Here is an 18,805-nt window from a genome sequence, read left to right as displayed (position 1 = left end):
TAAACTTTCATGCAGAGAGGGAAATCAAAACTAAGTCAATTGATCAAAAGTGTATTTATTAAACAGTTACTAAGCAGTGGCACAAACATTCATGTCATTTCAAAACAGAAAGTGCAAGATAGTCAGAGACATTTTAAAAACGAGCTGTGATTGCACGTTTGTGCATGATGTCACTAGGATGACATATCAAAACAACACTAAATTAAAGTGCACTTTTTGTACAGAACACCACTACAATGTTTTAAAACAAATAAAATGCATTTTGGTGCATGATGTCACACAATATATTTCAATAACTGAGCTGCATGAAAAAAATCCACATTCATTACAAGTATCCCTGAAGGACGACAACAGAAAACATGCTACACTACACATAGGAGGAGGATACAATAAGCCATGTCAACCAACTAAAAAAGAGTGCACAGCGGACATGAATGTTAATAGTAACAATTCCAAGTATTATACGGTCAATACTGCACTGATTAGATCACAACCATTACATTGATTGCAACTGGACTGACTGTTCAGTTTGTCTTGGAAGATGTTTGACATGTTTAGTCTGTCTGAATGTTTGATGTCTATGTCGAGACTATTATCTAAGGGTGTATGCAGGAGCAGGAATGTAGTGTAAACAAGATTGTCTACTCAAAAACATGTTAAGCGCCGAGTTGAATCGTATGTACACTATCAAATCTTACTGTTTTTAAAATATATTTAGTTTTGGAATCTCTTCGTCACCCATTTATCTAGAAATGTATCGTTTCGTACATCACAAAATGATGTACAACCCTGGCATAAAGCAATCAATGATTGTGTGAGCTTAAGAGGTCAGCATGAATATCTATTTAAATTGGGAAGACACTTATGCCACCCTTGGTCTAAATCAGGGGTGTCAAACTCAAATACAGAGTGGGCCAAAATTTTTAACGGAACAAAGCCGCGGGCCAAGGTTGAACAAATTAACCTTTTAATAGGGACCCAAACAAGTTTTGCATTAAATATCGAACAAGCAAGGCTTATATAACTTTAGTGACATGCAAAATCCAGTTTCAAATAATAATAATAATAATTAAAAAAATATCAAAGGCATATCAAATAAAATCTAAATAAAAATGTTATGCTTTTTTTTATATTTGCAATCTTTTGAGGTAAATATCATTTTTTTTCCACAGCCAAAAATAAATTTGAAAATAAAATAACAATAATGAATGAACCAAACATTCAAGCCTTGAAGTAGCAAGAGAAAATGCATGAATAAAACGTTAATTATTGGTCAGTTTTCTGGAAGTTTCCCGGAAGAGTTAGCTGCGAGGCGTTCTGGGTATTTATGTTTTGTTGCGGTACGGATGTTTACCCGAAATGTGTTTGTCATTCTTGTTTGCTGTGGGTTCACAGTGTGGCACATATTTGTAACAGTGTTAAAGTTGTTTATACGGCCACCCTCAGTGTGACCTGTATGGCTGTTGGCCAAGTATGCATTGCATTCACGTGTGTGTGTGTGTGTGTGTGTGTGTGTGTGTGTGTGTGTGTGTGTGTGTGTGTGTGTGTGTGTGTGTGTGTGTGTGTGTAAAAGCCACAAATATTATGTGACATGCTGTTAGTATGGAGGAAAAGCGGACGTGAAGACAGGTTGTAGAGAACGCTAAAGGCACGCCCCCAATACAGTTGTCCAGGTGGAAATCGGTAGAAATTCGGGAGAATGGTTGCCCCGGGAGATTTTCGGGAGGGGCACTGAACTTCGGGACTCTACTGGGAAAATTAGCGGTGAATGCGGTGTTACAGCGTCGGTGCCGCTGTAACAGCGGCGGGCCAGCTCTAATGCTAAATTGATATTGCCTCAAGGGCCAAATTAAATTACACGGCGGGCCAGAGTTTGACACCCATGGTCTAAATAGTTGGCATCATTGTCCCAATTGCAATGATTTTTGTAGCCCGTGAATAGCATCGGGATAAGCTGTGGTTATACTTGTTACATATTGCTGTTTCCGTGGGCATGTTGCCCCTGTAATCGGTGATCAAAAGGGTTTCCTTTTTACATGTGTTGTAATAAATTAGTAGCTGAAAATAGTGGGTCAAACATTTTCATTCATTTACAAAACTATTAGGGACACTTGAACAATGCATTTACATGAATAAAAATGCTATTACACAGTCGATTTAGCTGATATTTTACACAGCTAATTTACATAGCCAAACATTAAGCAAAATATTACAAATTACTATTGCTATGATTTTTCAGTACACTACTACACTACTGCGAACTACAATCACGATAGACCAGGCAAGTTTATTTATAGAACACAATTCGTACACCAGGTAATTCAAAGTGCTGTACAGAAAAAAACAAGAAGACAAAACCTAAAATCTCACTTACGAAATAAACTATTCCAGAGTTTAGGAGCGTAAAACTAAAACGCAGTCTCAGCATGTTTGGTACTGACTTCAGACACCAGCAGGAGACCATTCTCTGAGGTTCTCAGTGCCCGAGATGGTTCATATGGTTCTAACATATCAGAGATGTACAACACCATGAAAAGACTTGTACACAAGCAAAGCTGTTTTAAAGTATATTCTATGAGTAACAGGAATTCAATGCAATGACCTTAAACACTGGACTAATAGTATTTCCTGATTCTAGTCAGGACAAGAGCAGCAGCATTTCGGATGCACTGCAGCTGCTTAACAGCTCGCTTAGACAGCCCAATAAGAAAGCCAATACTGTATTGTAACCTGCTGGAGACAAAGGCATGGATTTGTCTTCCCAAGTCTGATTTAGACATTATTCCAATGCTTTTGGCAAAAGTTAAAAAAATACTCGTCTTCTACAGCAGTGGTTCTCAACTTTTTTTCAGTGATGTACCCCCTGTGAACATTTTTTTAATTCAAGTACCCCCTAATCAGAGCAAAGCATTTCTGGTTGGAAAAAAAAAAGATACAGAAGTAAAATACAGCACTATGTCATCAGTTTCTAATTCATTAATTTGTATAACAGTGCAAAACATTGCTCATTTGTAGTGGTCTTTCTTGAACTATTTGGAAAAAAAAGATATAAAAATAACTAAACTTGTTGAAAAATAAACACGTGATTCAATTATAAATAAAGATTTCTACACATAGAAGTAATCATCAACTTAAAGTGCCCTCTTTGGGGATTGTAATAGAGATCCATCTGGATTCATCAACTTCATTCTAAACATTTCTTCACAAAAAAAGAAATCTTTAACATCAATATTTATGGAACATGTCCACAAAAAAATCTAGCTGTCAACACTGAATATTGCATTGTTGCATTTCTTTTCACAGTTTATGAACTTACATTCATATTTTGTTGATGTATTATCCAATAAATATATTTATAAAGGATTTTTGAATTGTTGCTATTTTTAGAATATTTCAAAAAAATCTCACGTACCCTTTGGCATACCTTCAAGTTCTCCCAGGGGTACGCGTACCCCCATTTGAGAACCACTGTACTACAGGATGGTGTCTCCTCTTCAGATCCATCCATCATCTTCCGCTTATCCGAGGTCGGGTCGCGGGGGCAGCAGCCTAAGCAGGGAAGCCCAGACTTCCCTCTCCCCAGCCACTTCGTCCAGCTCTTCCCGGGGGATCCCGAGGCGTTCCCAGGCCAGCCGGGAGACAGTCTTCCCAACATGTCCTGGGTCTTCCCCGTGGCCTCCTACCGGCTGGACGTGCCCTAAACACCTCCCTAGGGAGGCGTTCGGGTGGCATCCTGACCAGATGCCTGAACCACCTCATCTGGCTCCTCTCCATGTGGAGGAGCAGCGGCTTTACTTTGAGTTCCTCCCGGATGACAGAGCTTCTCACCCTATCTCTAAGTGAGAGACCCAAACTCATTTGGGCCGCTTGTACCCGTGATCTTATCCTTTCAGTCATGACCCAAAGCTCATGACCATAGGTGAGGATGGGAACGTAGATCGATCGGTAAATTGAGAGCTTTGCCTTTCGGCTCAGCTCCTTCTTCCCCACAACGGATCGATACGTTTGCATTACTGAAGACGCCGCACCGATCCGCCTGTCGATCTCACCATCCACTCTTCCCTCACTCGTGAACAAGACTCCTAGGTACTTGAACTCCTCCACTTGGGGCAGGGTCTCCTCCCCAACCCGGAGATGGCACTCCACCCTTTTCCGGGCGAGAACCATGGACTCTGACTTGGAGGTGCTGATTCTCATTCCGGTCGCTTCACACTCGGCTGCGAACCGATCCTCTTCAGATTTACCAGTTAAGTTCTGTTTTTCTTTGTTCACAAGCCACCATTTTATTTTCATTGGAAGAATGATACTTTAATCATTGATATGCTTCTCTGCTTTTGAAAATTTAAACCTGTGTTTGTCGTGAAGTGGGCCCCTTAATGATTCTCTCCCAGCTGGGACTTGGACATGCACATACAGGTTGTGTGCCGGATGCAAGTCTTACTTTCTGTTTGGTGGTTAACAGGCTACAAGGTTTTTTTTTTGTACATTAATTCAGCCTCTGGCATCATGGGTAATTAAACTAATTATGGCGTTAAAAGTGGGAGACTGAAGCTGGGCTCACTCGCTTGGGAGTGTGCGTTTGTGTGTTACCGAGTAATGACGCTCTGCCCATCTTCGCAATCAGACGCTCAGTCTGTCTGTGTGATGAGATAAATTAAAATTAGACTTGAAAGATGATTTATTTAAAGCAATCTGTAGAGAGAGTACAAAATATGGTTGAATGACAGAGGTGTTGTCAAGCCAACCTGGACAGAGGTTATTTCTATATATTCTGTAATAGATTAATCATTCTCTAATAGAATCTTTTGATTGTGTGCTTGGGTTAGGCAGCCTTTCTCTGTGCGCCACTGCTTCCGACTCCTCCAGGGACTCACTGCCATGATTGATGAAGGCTTGAAAGGGTGTTTGATTCCAAGTTTTCTTTGGTTTTTATCTGTCCTGAGGTGCCTTGGAATCTGGCCTAGTTATTATTGAACTGCCTCCCGCGGTCCCACTCTCTTTGACAGGCTCCTTCATTCAGTTTGTTTACGTGCACTAAAAAAACAGAATCATTGCATGAATTGGCTCGGAACCAAGCTTTCAAAAACACGTGTAAACAACTTAATTAGATTGTGTTCAATTTTTTTTTTAAATCAGATTAACATCTAGATTATGGAATAACAAGACATGACAGCTCAGTTACACCTCATGTTATTCTATTCTGTGTTATGTGTTTTATGTTGCACAATTGCACCAAGTAAAATTCCGAGTTTGTGAACCGTTCTCAAGCAATGGCAATAAAAACTCTTCTGATTCTGATCTGAAACCCGTTCCCTCTTGCATGCATTTTATTGAATAGAGCTATTATTCGAGTGAGCTTTCCTTGCATGTGCCAGTCTCCATGGTAGATCATGGTATGGCTCTCACTAAAGCTGCGACGATAAATCAATTCAATTAATACATTTAATGAAAAAAAAGCTTTGATTTAAATTGTTGCTTCGATTAATTGTTCCGGATCGCACGGCACGCAGTGCTCGGAACCTAAGATATGCAGACATTGTTTCTGCATGACTGCGACAAGAGAGTGCTTTGCCGTGATCTGTGTGGGGCGGCGAGTAGCTGAGAGTGGTGTTGGAGAGAAATGGCTCCAAAGGAAAACAGCGACGAGTGGCAAAGAGGCCATTAAAGCAGAAACTATAGGAATATTTTTTAATTTAAAAAGATGGACAACAGGGTGCAATGTTTGCACTGTTTAACAGATCTGGCATTCCACAACAGTACTAAATAGAAAACACCTCGCGTATTTGAAGAGCAAACAACCAGGAAGAAAAAAATCAATTTTGGCAGGCAGCTAACGTGTTTTATGCTTGTCGCATAACGAAAGTTTTATTCAAACACATAGGGCAGGGGCGCTCACTCTTTTTCTGCAGGCGAGCTACTTTTCAATTGACCAAGTCGAGGAGATCTACCTCATTCCTATTTATAATTTATATTTATTTATTTATGAAAGAGACATTTTTGTTAACAACTTAATGGTGTTTAATGATAATACAAGCATGTTTAACACACATAGATTCCTTTCTTTCATGAAGACAAGAATATAAGTTGGTGTATTACCTGATTCTGATGACTTGCATTGATTGGAATTAGACAGTAATGATGATAACGTCCGCATTTTCAAATGGAGGAAAAAAAAAAGTCCTCCTATCTGTCCAATACCACATGAAAGTGGTTGGATTTGGCATCTCATTTGTCCAACTTGCATACTCGTTTTTAAACACTTTGTTATGAGAGTAGCATATGTGTGTGGCCCTTTAATGTCTGGCAGCAGGTGAGTGACGTCAGTGAGAGTGCGGGTGGGCAAGCAAGTGAGAAAGCGGTCGCTGAGGGTGGGGGAGAAATACATTGGCATCAAACTCCGTAGCTTGCTAGCTTGTGCACGCTAGCTTTCTGAGACTCTTATTTTGTTAGCACAGGCAGGATGAAACAGGTCTTTTATGGTGAAGACAGGAACTGTGCAGTCGGTCTTTAGAGTTTTGACAGTAGGTACGGAGTCTCTAGAAATAAAATGTGTTTCTCTGCGTCCGCCCTGTTCGTGATTTTTTTCTTAAATATGAGCTCGCAGCAGCCAGCGTCATCTCACAAGATCCTCGGGTGCCGAGAATGTCAAACAACTGACGAAAGTGAAGTCTTGGTATGATTGATGATTGCTCATTTTTATGTCTATTTTTTAATGCCTGGCTTGAGATCGACTGACACACCCTCCGAGATCGACCAGTCGATCGCGATTGACGTGATGGGCACCCCTGACATAGGGGCATGCAAGAACATCTTAGCACATTTAAGGTTTTTATGTCAATAATAACAGTAAATATTAATTTTTCGGGCTCAAAGTACTCCACATACCACATTGATAGTGGTAAGCTACATTTGTAATAATAGCTGCCCTTGGGTAAAATGACGGAAATGTGGCTGCCAATTTGCAAAGGCCTTGCTGACGACCATCAAACATTCGTACACCAGTGTGAGGGCCGTTGTTAAGTTGTTTGTCAAAATATTAAACACCATTTTCCCAATGATACCTTTTTTAATGTGTGTGTGTGTTTACATTTTTAAATACATACACTATTGGGAATATGTGTATCAATGTTACAAAATTGGTGTTCTTTAATATTTGAATGTCATTGATTGTGCTGTGATGCATTATCATAATTGTTTGTTTACTCATCACCTGGTTTTAGACTACACTCAGGTATGCACATCATGCACATTCAAAGTGTTGCTGCATTGCCCTTTTTCTATCTCGTTATATGGTGATACGTATGTCTGTGTGCTTTCATAAATTTACAAAACAAACAGTGAGCAAGGGCATTGCTTGATCGTCCAGTTTGTAGTCGGGAGACAAAACGAACTGAAACCTGTTAGGCATATCATAATAGGCAGCTTCTCCATATTTTTATGGATAAATGTATGCTGTTTGGATGTTGTTGTGCGGTCCTTGACTGGAGCAGAGGCTGGCTTCTGCTTCGGTGGTGGTGCCCGGTCGGTCATGTTTTTAATGGGTTGTTTATGATTCTGTGGGTGTCGTCGGCTTAATTGTTCTCAGCGCTCTCCTTCGCACTTATTTTCCTTATTTCATTGGTTGGAGGGCAGGGTTGTGTTAATCATTGGCTGTGGACTGTGGCTGGCGAGTTGGGACCCGATGTTGGATCTTACAGGGTTCATTCTGACAGTCCCTATGCCATCAAGCGTTCGAATGGCTTGTAATTCAAATTTTCACTCACAAGTTAAGACATAACAAAAAGCCATGTGACAGCTCGTATCTCAAAATACTTTTACGTTGTGGTGCCGCTGTATAAAGCTAAACCCAACCCAAAATAGGTCAATATAGACTAAGCTACGTAAACGAATCATCCATGCATTTATTAACTTTGTGGTATATGTGACCAAGCAAATCATTTTGATATTCAAAAAAAACACAAATTAGTTTTACAATGTACAGTGAAAATATAAGAAGTTGAAAAATGGATAATATATACGACGCAATCTATTTGATGGTTACAGACTAATTGCACCAGCTTTGTCAGAACTATTCTTAATAAAAGACGAAGAAGGGTAGAGTTAGGTTTCTTTTTCTTCTGACTGTTTGTTCCATTTTGCAGCCCATCAATTCTCTCCCTCTTTGCTGCCCTGTTTAAGATCAGCTAAAAACCTGACTTTGAAGTAGTGCTCCCCTCATATCCAAGCCTCCCCAGGGACGTGGGGTTGCTTTACTGGCGGCCCCGTCCCAGGACTGGCTCACTAAACTAAGTATGTTCACACTGCTATGAAATGAAAAAGGGTTGGGTTAAATCAATTCTGCTTCTCCCTACTCTTTTTCAGACACGCCGTAATGAGAAACTGGAAATAGGTTATGTACCATATTGTAACAGTATACATAAACTAACACCATAACCACCGATACCATGCACTAAATGACCATTGATTGCATGAATAGGCTTCAAACATTTTTTTTTTAAATGTATGTAAACGCCTTAACTGGAGTGTGTTGAACTTTTATCAATCAGATTTACATAACCGGTTTATTTGATTGGAAAGTGTTTCTTCTTGCATGCATATAATATTTGCACCTGGCTCGCTGACAACAAGCTATCCATACACTTAGGTAAAACAGAATCCATCCTATTTGGGTCCCATATCAAACTTAAGAAGGTCAGTGACTTCACTATAAAAGTGGGTGACATTGTTATCTCCAGGAAGGATGAGATCACCTACCTAGGTTCCATTCTAGAGGCTAATCTTTCCTGTGATAAAATGGCAACCAAGGTGATCAAAAAGGTCAACCAAAGAATGAGATTCCTCTACAGAATCTCCTCTCTGGTCAACAAAAGCACCTTGAGAATTCTAGCGGGAACTCTCATTCAACCCTTCTTCGATTACGCTTGCACCTCCTGGTACCCCAGCACCTCCAAAACCCTCAAATCTAGACTCCAAACATCCCAGAATAAGCTAGTCCGGTTACTTTTAGACCTCCACCCCAGATCACACCTCAATCCAACCCACTTCTCCAAAGTGGGCTGGCTCAGGGTGGAGGACAGAGTCAAACAACTTGCTCTGAGCCTAGTCTATAAAATCTGCTACATGTCCTTGATACCCAAGTACATGTCAAACTACTTCCTTAACGTAAATGACCGCCATAACCACAACACCAGGGGGAGCTCCACAAAACACGTTAAACCCAGATTTCGATCTCACAAAGGTCTTAACTCATTCTCTTTCTATGCCACATCAATGTGGAATGCACTCGCAACAGGTATAAAAGTAAGTGCATCTCTATATTCCTTCAAAACCGCTCTAAAACAACACCTCCAGGCAACTTCAACACTTTACTAATACCCTCCTCCATTCACATCCCATCTCCCCGGATTATAAACAACTCAAATGTACTTCTAATGTATATACTTGTTCTTATGCTATGTGAACTCACTATGTTTTCTGCTGGCTGTACATATCCTACTAAATAAGACCTACACTGTTTCAATGTCCACATTTCTCTGTTGATGCAATTGTTGATGACTGAAGTTCTGATATCAACCAAAGCTCCTCATCCCACCCCCCGGATTGTAAATAATGTAAATAATTCAATGTATATACTATGATGATTAACTTGTGTGATGACTGTATTATGTTGATAGTATATATTTGTACCATGAATTGATTAACGTGGACCCCGACTTAAAGAAGTTGAAAAACTTATCCGGGTGTTACCATTTAGTGGTCAGTTGTACGGAATATGTACTGTACTGTGCAATCTACTAATAAAAGTATCAATCAATCAATCAAAAACGTTTTCATGGAGCTATATCATATGCGTCTGTCTCCATGGAGGGTCATAGTGCCGCTCATAAATTCACAAGCCAAGATGACAAACCAGATGAAGGGGACAGTTTACACCAATAAGCATACAAATAAATAAACAGAAGCTAAAGTATGTAATGCATTTTTAAATTTTATGATAAAATAAAATCCTACCTGTTTGGTAAGTGTCAAAATAGTTATCGAAGAAGACAGTTACAATACGCAACATAACGACAGCACATTACGGTGTGTAGAAACAAACTTCAGAGTAAAGATAACACATTTGGGTTTCATTAGTCAGTGTTACATAGACATACTAGACAACAATATCAGTAGTAGATCACAAGAGAAGTATTCTCTGCCTCTGTTACTGTATTTCAGTGAGTGACAAAAAACATCTACAAGCAACATTGTGAATCAGTTGTTGATATCAAAATGTAATGTCTGTAAACAAGTTTACATGTAATCCAGCAAATTCAATATAATGCACTATTATATTGAAGCAAAAGCAATTTATCATAATGGTGGCGAAGGTCCTGCGTAGTCCTAGGTTCAATCCCGGGCTCGAGGTCTTTCTGTGTGAAGTTTGCATGTTCACTCCGTGACTGCGTGGGTTCTCTCCGGGTACTTCGGCTTCCTCCCACCTCCAAATACATGCACCTGGGGATAGGTTGATTGGCAACACTAAATTGGCCCTAGTGTGTGAATGTGAGTGTGAATGTTGTCTATCTGCGATGAGGTGGCGACTTGCCCAGGGTGTACCCCGCCTTCTGCCCTATTTTAGCTGAGATAGGCACTAGCGACCCCAAAGGGAATAAGCGGTAGAAAATGGATTGATGGATGGATGGCGATTTTTTTTTTTTCTATGTCTCTGAGTATCAACATAAATACAAGAAGAACCAAAACAGATGTTATTCAAACAAATCCGAACTTTATTAAGTCAAATCTAGCTAAACTGTATTTTGTATATTGCATATTTAAACAACCCAAGTCGACCAAAGTCTTGCACAGGGCACAGAAGACGATACAAAGAGTAAAAGCAATATACAGTAATAAATTAACAGCAAAAGTTAGAAAATAGATATGTTGTCAGCAATTTAAACAACACTAATGAGCGGTGGAAAGTTATGTTATTGTCCGTTAGATCCTAGAGCTTCTGCTAGTAACAGCCATGTTGATAGCTACTAGACCATGAATTGATTAACGTGGACCCCGACTTAAACAAGTTGAAAAACTTATTCGGGTGTTACCATTTAGTGGTCAATTGTATGGAATATGTACTGAACTGTGCAATCTACTAATAAAAGTATCAATCAATCAATCAATCAAACCCATTATGTCGATCGCGATCGACTGGTCGATCTCGGAGGGTGTGTCAGTCGATCTCAAGCCAGGCATTAAAAAATAGACATAAAAATGAGCAATCATCAATCATACCAAGACTTCACTTTCGTCAGTTGTTTGACATTCTCGGCACCCGAGGATCTTGTGAGATGACGCTGGCTGCTGCGAGCTCATATTTAAGAAAAAAAATCACTAACAGGGCGGACGCAGAGAAACACATTTTATTTCTAGAGACTCCGTACCTACTGTCAAAACTCTAAAGAGCGACTGCACAGTTCCTGTCTTCACCATAAAAGACCTGTTTCATCCTGCCTGTGCTAACAAAATAAGAGTCTCAGAAAGCTAGCGTGCACAAGCTAGCAAGCTACGGAGTTTGATGCCAATGTATTTCTCCCCCGCCCTCAGCGACCGCTTTCTCACTTGCTTGCCCACCCGCACACTCACCGACGTCACTCACCTGCTGCCAGACATTAAAGGGCCACACACATATGCTACTCTCATAACAAAGTGTTTAAAAACGAGTATGCAAGTTGGACAAATGAGATGCCAAATCCAACCACTTTCATGTGCTATTGGACAGAAAGGAGGACTTTTTTTTTTCCTCCATTTGAAAATGCGGACGTTATCAGCACCACTGTCTAATTCCAATCAATGCAAGTCATCAGAATCAGGTAATACACCAACTTATATTCTTGTCTTCATGAAAGAAAGGAATCTGTGTGTTAAACATGCTTGTATTATCATTAAACACCATTAACTTGTTAACAAAAATGTCTCTTTCATAAATAAATAAATATAAATTATAAATAGGAATGAGGTAGATCTCCTCGACTTGGTCAATAGAAAAGTAGCTCGCCTGCAGAAAAAGTGTGAGCGCCCCTGTACTAGACCTATGGGAGTAGTGTGTAGCATTTGCTTGCTCTACCCACAATCCCTACCTAAAGAAGCCAAAAAGACCACAATTGAACGCTAGAGTATGGGGGAGGCTCAACGCATTTTGCCGAAGACCAAATTAGAAAGAATGCATATAAACAAGGACTTCCCATACACGTGTAAAAACAGAAGAAACCTTTTTTTTTGAGAAATCATACCAATTCAGTGCATGTAAACGTAATGACTGCCTGTTCCTGACAACGTGAGAAAATGAAGTGAAAACAGAACCAGTGGTAACAGGAAACAACAAGAGACCAGTTTTTGCAATTATAAAGCTTTTTCATCGGGTTACACTGGAAGGAATGTTACTCAAATGTGAATATTTAATGTAAAAAAAAAAAATCTAAATAGGTTTAGCGCAAGGTTGCCCTGGCAACCAATTTGCCATTCAGCCAGTTTAGCTCAGCTATATATGCACACAGGCGCACAACCTCCCCGTCCTCAGTCTGCAATCCCATCCCCCCTCTTGGGAAGGGTCTGGCCGCATGTCCTGCTTGCATTGACAGGCTTTTGTTTGAGACCTGACTAGGGGAGCATATGGCAGGTGCCCCTCAGCCCTCAGTTCCTCCCCACCCCCAGGCTCTGAGTCCTGTGGAAATGCAACATGCATAGTTTATATGCTGTGTATATTAGGGCAGTCAAAAATAATTGGTTAACTCATGTGATTAATCACAAAAAATGATTACATGAAAGACGGAACGGGTTGCTATATGGCCTGTGATCGGTTCATAAGTCTGTGCAAAGATGTGTGAGGAGACTTTGACTGGTGGCAGATGTCTCTTTAAATCAAACCCTGACTGCACTTTAGATAAAACTGTTGGCAAGTTTTGAGCAATAGTACATTCCAGAGAAACATTTTTAAAAATGTTTGTGGATGACATTCTGACAATAAAATTGCATAAATATACAAATCATCAGTAATCCAATTTCAGAAGTGTGATTGATCTAATGAAGAATAACCATTTGACAACATTAGTGTATACGTGTGTGTGTGCGTGTGTGTATGTGTATATATATGTATGTATATATATGTATGTATGTATGTATGTATATATATATATATATATATATATATATATACTGTATATATATATTACGTGCTGCAACTAACAATTAATTTGATAATCGATTAATCTGTCGATTATTACTTCGATTAATAATCGGATATAAGAGACAAACTACATTTCTATCCTTTCCAATACTTTATTTTAAAAACAGCATACTGGCACCATGTCCTTTCGACTTGCCAAATAAAACCGGGCAAGTGTTACTAAAATGTTTTTTTTTTTTTTTTTTTTGATAAAGTGCACCTTTGTCATGCATAATAGCAATAATTTTGCATAGGAGAATTTCAAATCTGTCTACTACCTATTCCAACTACTCTGTAATGTTGGATGCTGAATGTCTTTCCTCTAGTGGCATGGTCGTAAGGCAGATTGACTTCATGTTCCATTCGTCTCCAATGTAATGACATGTATTGCCAAGGTAGGCTTCTGTGGCTACACTTGTCCACACATCAGTAGTGAGAGCAATTTGCTCTGGGTGGCTTTTATGTCAGTCTGCACTGCTTGGAATGTCTGCTCGTACTTCCTCTCCATCAGTTTGGTAAAATGGGTCCTCCAGGGAAGAGTGTAACCAGGGTTGAGGACGTGAAACATTTGTCTAAAACCTTCATCCTCCACCATTGCCTCATGTCAGTTAGCAACATATTTAGGTAGCATCAGTCAATGCAGCCGCTTGCTGTGGTGTGCACACCTTCCTTTGTACTAAGTCGCTAATGCTGGCTTGTTTCTTTCTGAAATAAGAGAAATCATATTATGAACGTACATAGTAGCATCATTTACATGTAACTCAATTAATAATAATAATTTTTGACGTAAAAGGCAAATACGCCACCACATTAAAAAAAACAGCTAAATCAAATAAATGGACTTTGGAGTTGCAGAATACACCAATAATAACACAGAAATGTAACTCATCAGATCAGAACTGGGTCAGATAATGTACACGTTTCTGTTGTGAATTCATTTTAGGCGTCCTCTGAATAATTGCATGAAATATTCCAGCACCTTCATAACATTTAGTTATACTAAAGCGTCACTCAAATCTAAATACATTTATATGGCTTTTTGGGGCCCGGCTACATCGATCCATTATGAAACCAACCTGAAATATATCTGTCCGTTTTGTTTATTTCCAAATTGGTAACTGTGCGTTTTCACTCTCAAAACGGAGTCAAATGTGCCGGAGAGACATAATCAGCCCCGTGTTGCAAGAAAGGGATAACGTTAACTTTACTTACAAAAATAGCTGCCGTGCTTAACTCATAAATGCCTGTTGCCACTCATAACTACACAGAAAATGAAGTCGTCGCATCTCCAAAAAGTTCCTAACACTCTGAAAGTTAATACACAACAGTTGCTGCAGCGCTGCCTTAAAAAAAATCTCCTCGTTAACAAAAGATTAAAAACACACAAAGACGGACACAACGGATCAATTTATCCGGACTCTGGACTTAAAGTTACGTACCGTGTGTTCTTCCCGTCATCCATGGCTCCAGGTGCACCCAAAGCGCTGTTGTCCTTCCGTGCCACGCGATGTCCATGCTGCACATTTTGCAGGAAACTGTCTTCTTTGAAGTCTTTAAAGCAAAGTGTTCCGACACTTTGGACGATTTAGGTCGTACACTTTTCTCCACTAAAGCATTAACTTAGCATTAGCATTAGCATTAAGTTTCTCCGCTGAACTATCGCTCCTGTTTTCCTCCACACATTTTCAAATGTTTGCATGCAAAGGAGACTGTGGGGTCATGTGAGCTGCACATGACACATCATTGGCTGCCTTACTGCCACCTCATGAGACGTAGCCGCAGCGCATGTGCATAACATAGATCCAACGAATCGATGACTAAATTAATCGCCAACTATTTTTATAATCGATTTAATCGATTAGTTGTTTCAGCCCTAATATATATATATATGTATGTATGTGTATGTACAGTATATGTATATATATGTATATATGTATGTGTATATATGTGTGTATATATATGTATGTATATGTATATACGTGTGTGTGTATATATACGTGTGTGTGTGTGTGTGTGTGTGTGTATATATATGTACATATATGTCTTGATTGGATTATCCAGAGAATAGTGCTCGATACCGTGGTAGAGCGCAATATGTAGGTGTGGGAAAAATCACAAGACTACTTCGTCTCTACAGAACTGTTTCATTAGGGGTTCCCTCAATCATCAGGAGATTTTAATGGAAGCATACACATAAAATGGTTTATATAGGTCACAGAGTGGGTGGGTACAGGCAGCCGTAGGGGCGTGGTGATTGGCTCATGTGTTACCTAGGAGGTGTTTCCGTCTGTGGCGGCATGTTGAAATGATTTCAATGCGCTTGTTAAGGGATGATAGATCTGGATGATATATAATAAACTGTTTCTCTTTTAAGCATAAGTTGCATCTTTTATTACCACTGTTGTAAGGTGTGCTGGATGCAAGAATTTGCCATGTTATTGAATATTCAACATCATTGTCTTTGAGGTTCCAAATGTGTTTGCTGAGTTCTGTAGGATTCCGCAAAGTCTGGTTTCTAAAGGAGGCGTTGTGATTATTCCATCTGGTTTTGAACGCTCCTTCGGTTAATCCTACGTACGTGTCGGATGTGTTAATGTCCTTGCGTGTTACCTTTGCTTGGTAAACGACTGATGTCTGTAAGCACCCTCCGTTGAGAGGGCAATCAGGTTTCTTGCGACAGTTACATTCCTTATAAATTGAGAAACCTGATAAACCATTGTATGTGTATGCTTCCATTAAAATCTCCTGATGATTGAGGGAACCCCTCATGAAACAGTTCTGTAGAGACGAAGTAGTCTTGTGATTTTTCCCACACCTACATATGTACATATATATGTATACTGTATATATATATATACTGTATGTGTGTGTGTGTTTCATAAGATTAAAACACCAGATAAACACTTTAATGGCATCCAATACAAGAGCTGTATAAAAAAGCTCTTTGCAAAGATAGTACTGCCCAGTTTTACTCAATACTGTCAGAGAAGGATTACTTGCTACATTATTGTGATTACAGCTGGCAGTGGTGTAGAACTCCACTGTATCATAATGAGAACTGTCTCAAATATCTTGGTGACACAATTAAACTACTTGAGAGGGGTAGTGTTGTTCTATAGCAGTGCAAACTACAACCACAAGAACACAAAATTAGCTGATGCCTCTCTGACCTTTTCTTTTTAAACCGAGTTTTATGATTGTAATTGGATATAACTGATTGATGATGATGGCTGTATAATCCTTTCAGGGCACCACGGCCTCGGGATTGCAGATGGCACCTAATGTTCAAATAGTAAGCTAACACATATGACAACATTTTCTTAGCTTTGTCATTGCCATTTTTACAATCGCACTTGGAGATGCACGATGCCATTTTCGACTGATGCTCTAACGGGCTCTCGTTACTATTCATTAAAATGACTGAAATGATTGAATCTTGAATCTCAATTGAACACCTACCTGCAACTAAATAAAAAAACTAAATAAATAAAAAAAACTACAGTATTCCACAGTAAAAGTAAAGTAATACTACAAAGTGCATATAAACAATATCTTAAAGTACAAATCTTTTTTAGAACCACATATAAACAAAGCAATGTTTCGTATTAAATGCTGTCAATCATACTTGTTCCCAGAGGTGTTTGTAACACAGACCATAATCTTACTACAGGAAAGAACCTCATCCATCAACAAACACATGGGAAGGCACAATGGGGTAATTAACAGGATTAAACAGTGACGGCTGAGAGGCACAAAGGAGGCAGCAATTAATTAAAGGGACTGTTTGCGACCTGCTCAAAGTTACATTTTCAAACCCTAAAATATAACAACACTAGGGCTGCAATAACCGATTAAGCCGAAAATATGATTAAAAAAAAGCTTAAGATTTTTATTATAGTGTAACTAATAAAAAATTATGAAGTCTGGACCGCATGGAGTGCCTGGAGCTTATAATACCTAAGTATTATAACTAAGTGGACATGGCTATAATACCTAAGAATTATAACTACGCCCTAAGTATACCTAAGTATTATAACTAAGTGGACATAGTTTCTGTATGGCCATTTTAAGAGAGTGCATTGAGAGGGTTGGTGTGTGAGTGACTTGATCAGTGTGGTGGCCAGCAGCACAGAGTTTTATTTCTTTTCATTTTTAAAAATGCGCACGTGTTTAAATGACAATTTACTTTTCCATCATGTGCATATATTACAAAAAAGAATGAAAATGTTTTTGCTAACATAGGCATTGCAGCTATAAAGTGGGTTGTATACAATCCATATAACGCACAAATAAATTAATATAGTCCAGTGGTTCTCAACCTTTTTTCAGTGATGTACCCCCTGTGAACATTTTTTTAATTCAAGTACCCTGTAATAAGAGCAAAGCTTTTTTGGTTGGAAAAAAAGAGATAAAGAAGTAAAATACAGCACTATGTCATCAGTTTCTGATTTATTGAATTAATATTGCTCATTTGTAGTGGTATTTCTTGAACTATTTGGGGAAAAAAAGATATAAAAATAACTAAAAACTTGTTGAAAAACAAACAAGTGATTCAATTATAAATAAATATTTCTACACATAAAAGTAATCATCAACTTAAAGTGCCCTCTTTGGGGATTGTAATAGAGATCCATCTGGATTCATGAACTTAATTATAAACATTTCTTCATAAAAAAAGAAATCCTTAACATCAATACTTATGGGACATGTCCACAAAAAATCAATCAATCAATGTTTACTTATATAGCCCTAAATCACTAGTGTCTCAAAGGGCTGCACAAACCACTACGACATCCTCGGTAGGCCCACATAAGGCCAAGGAAAACTCACCCAGTAGGACGTCGGTGACAATGATGACTATGAGAACCTTGGAGAGGAGGAAAGAAATGGATGTCGAGCGGGTCTAACATTATACTGTGAAAGTTCAATCCATAATGGATCCAACACAGTCGCAAGAGTCCAGTCCAAAGCGGATCCAACACAGCAGCGAGAGTCCCGTTCACAGCGGAGCCAGCAGGAAACCATCCCAAGCGGAGGCGGATCAGCAGCGCAGAGATGTCCCCAGCCGATACACAGGCAAGCAGTACATGGCCACCGGATCGGACCGGACCCCCTCCACAAGGGAGAGTGAGACATAGGAGAAAAAAGAAAAGAAACGGCAGATCAACTGGTCTAAAAAGGGAGTCTATTTAAAGGCTAGAGTATACAGATGAGCTTTAAGGTGAGACTTAAATGCTTCTACTGAGGTGACATCTCGAACTTTTACCGGGAGGGCATTCCAGAGTACTGGAGCCCGAAATGAAAACGCTCTATAGCCCGCAGACTTTTTTTGGGCTTTGGGAATCACTAATAAGCCGGAGTCCTTTGAACGCAGATTTCTTGCCGGGACATATGGTACAATACAATCGGCAAGATAGGATGGAGCTATACCGTGTAGTATTTTATACGTAAGTAGTAAAACCTTAAAGTCACATCTTAAGTGCACAGGAAGCCAGTACAGGCGTAATGTGATCAAACTTTCTTGTTCTTGTCAAAAGTCTAGCAGCCGCATTTTTTATCAACTGTAATCTTTTAATGCTAGACATGGGGAGACCCGAAAAT

General features: G+C 39.3%; 1 protein-coding gene across 1 annotated transcript in view; it reads left to right on the top strand.

The window, feature by feature from the left end:
* ccnjl (cyclin J-like) overlaps positions 1-18,805 on the top strand; it is a 74,889-nt gene that overhangs the window by 31,278 nt on the left and 24,806 nt on the right. The gene's annotated exons all lie outside the window — the stretch shown is intronic.

The sequence above is a fragment of the Nerophis ophidion genome, linkage group LG05 (assembly GCF_033978795.1).
Source record: "Nerophis ophidion isolate RoL-2023_Sa linkage group LG05, RoL_Noph_v1.0, whole genome shotgun sequence".
Taxonomy (NCBI): Eukaryota; Metazoa; Chordata; class Actinopteri; order Syngnathiformes; family Syngnathidae; genus Nerophis; species Nerophis ophidion.
This window is presented reverse-complemented; position numbering and strand designations above follow the sequence as displayed.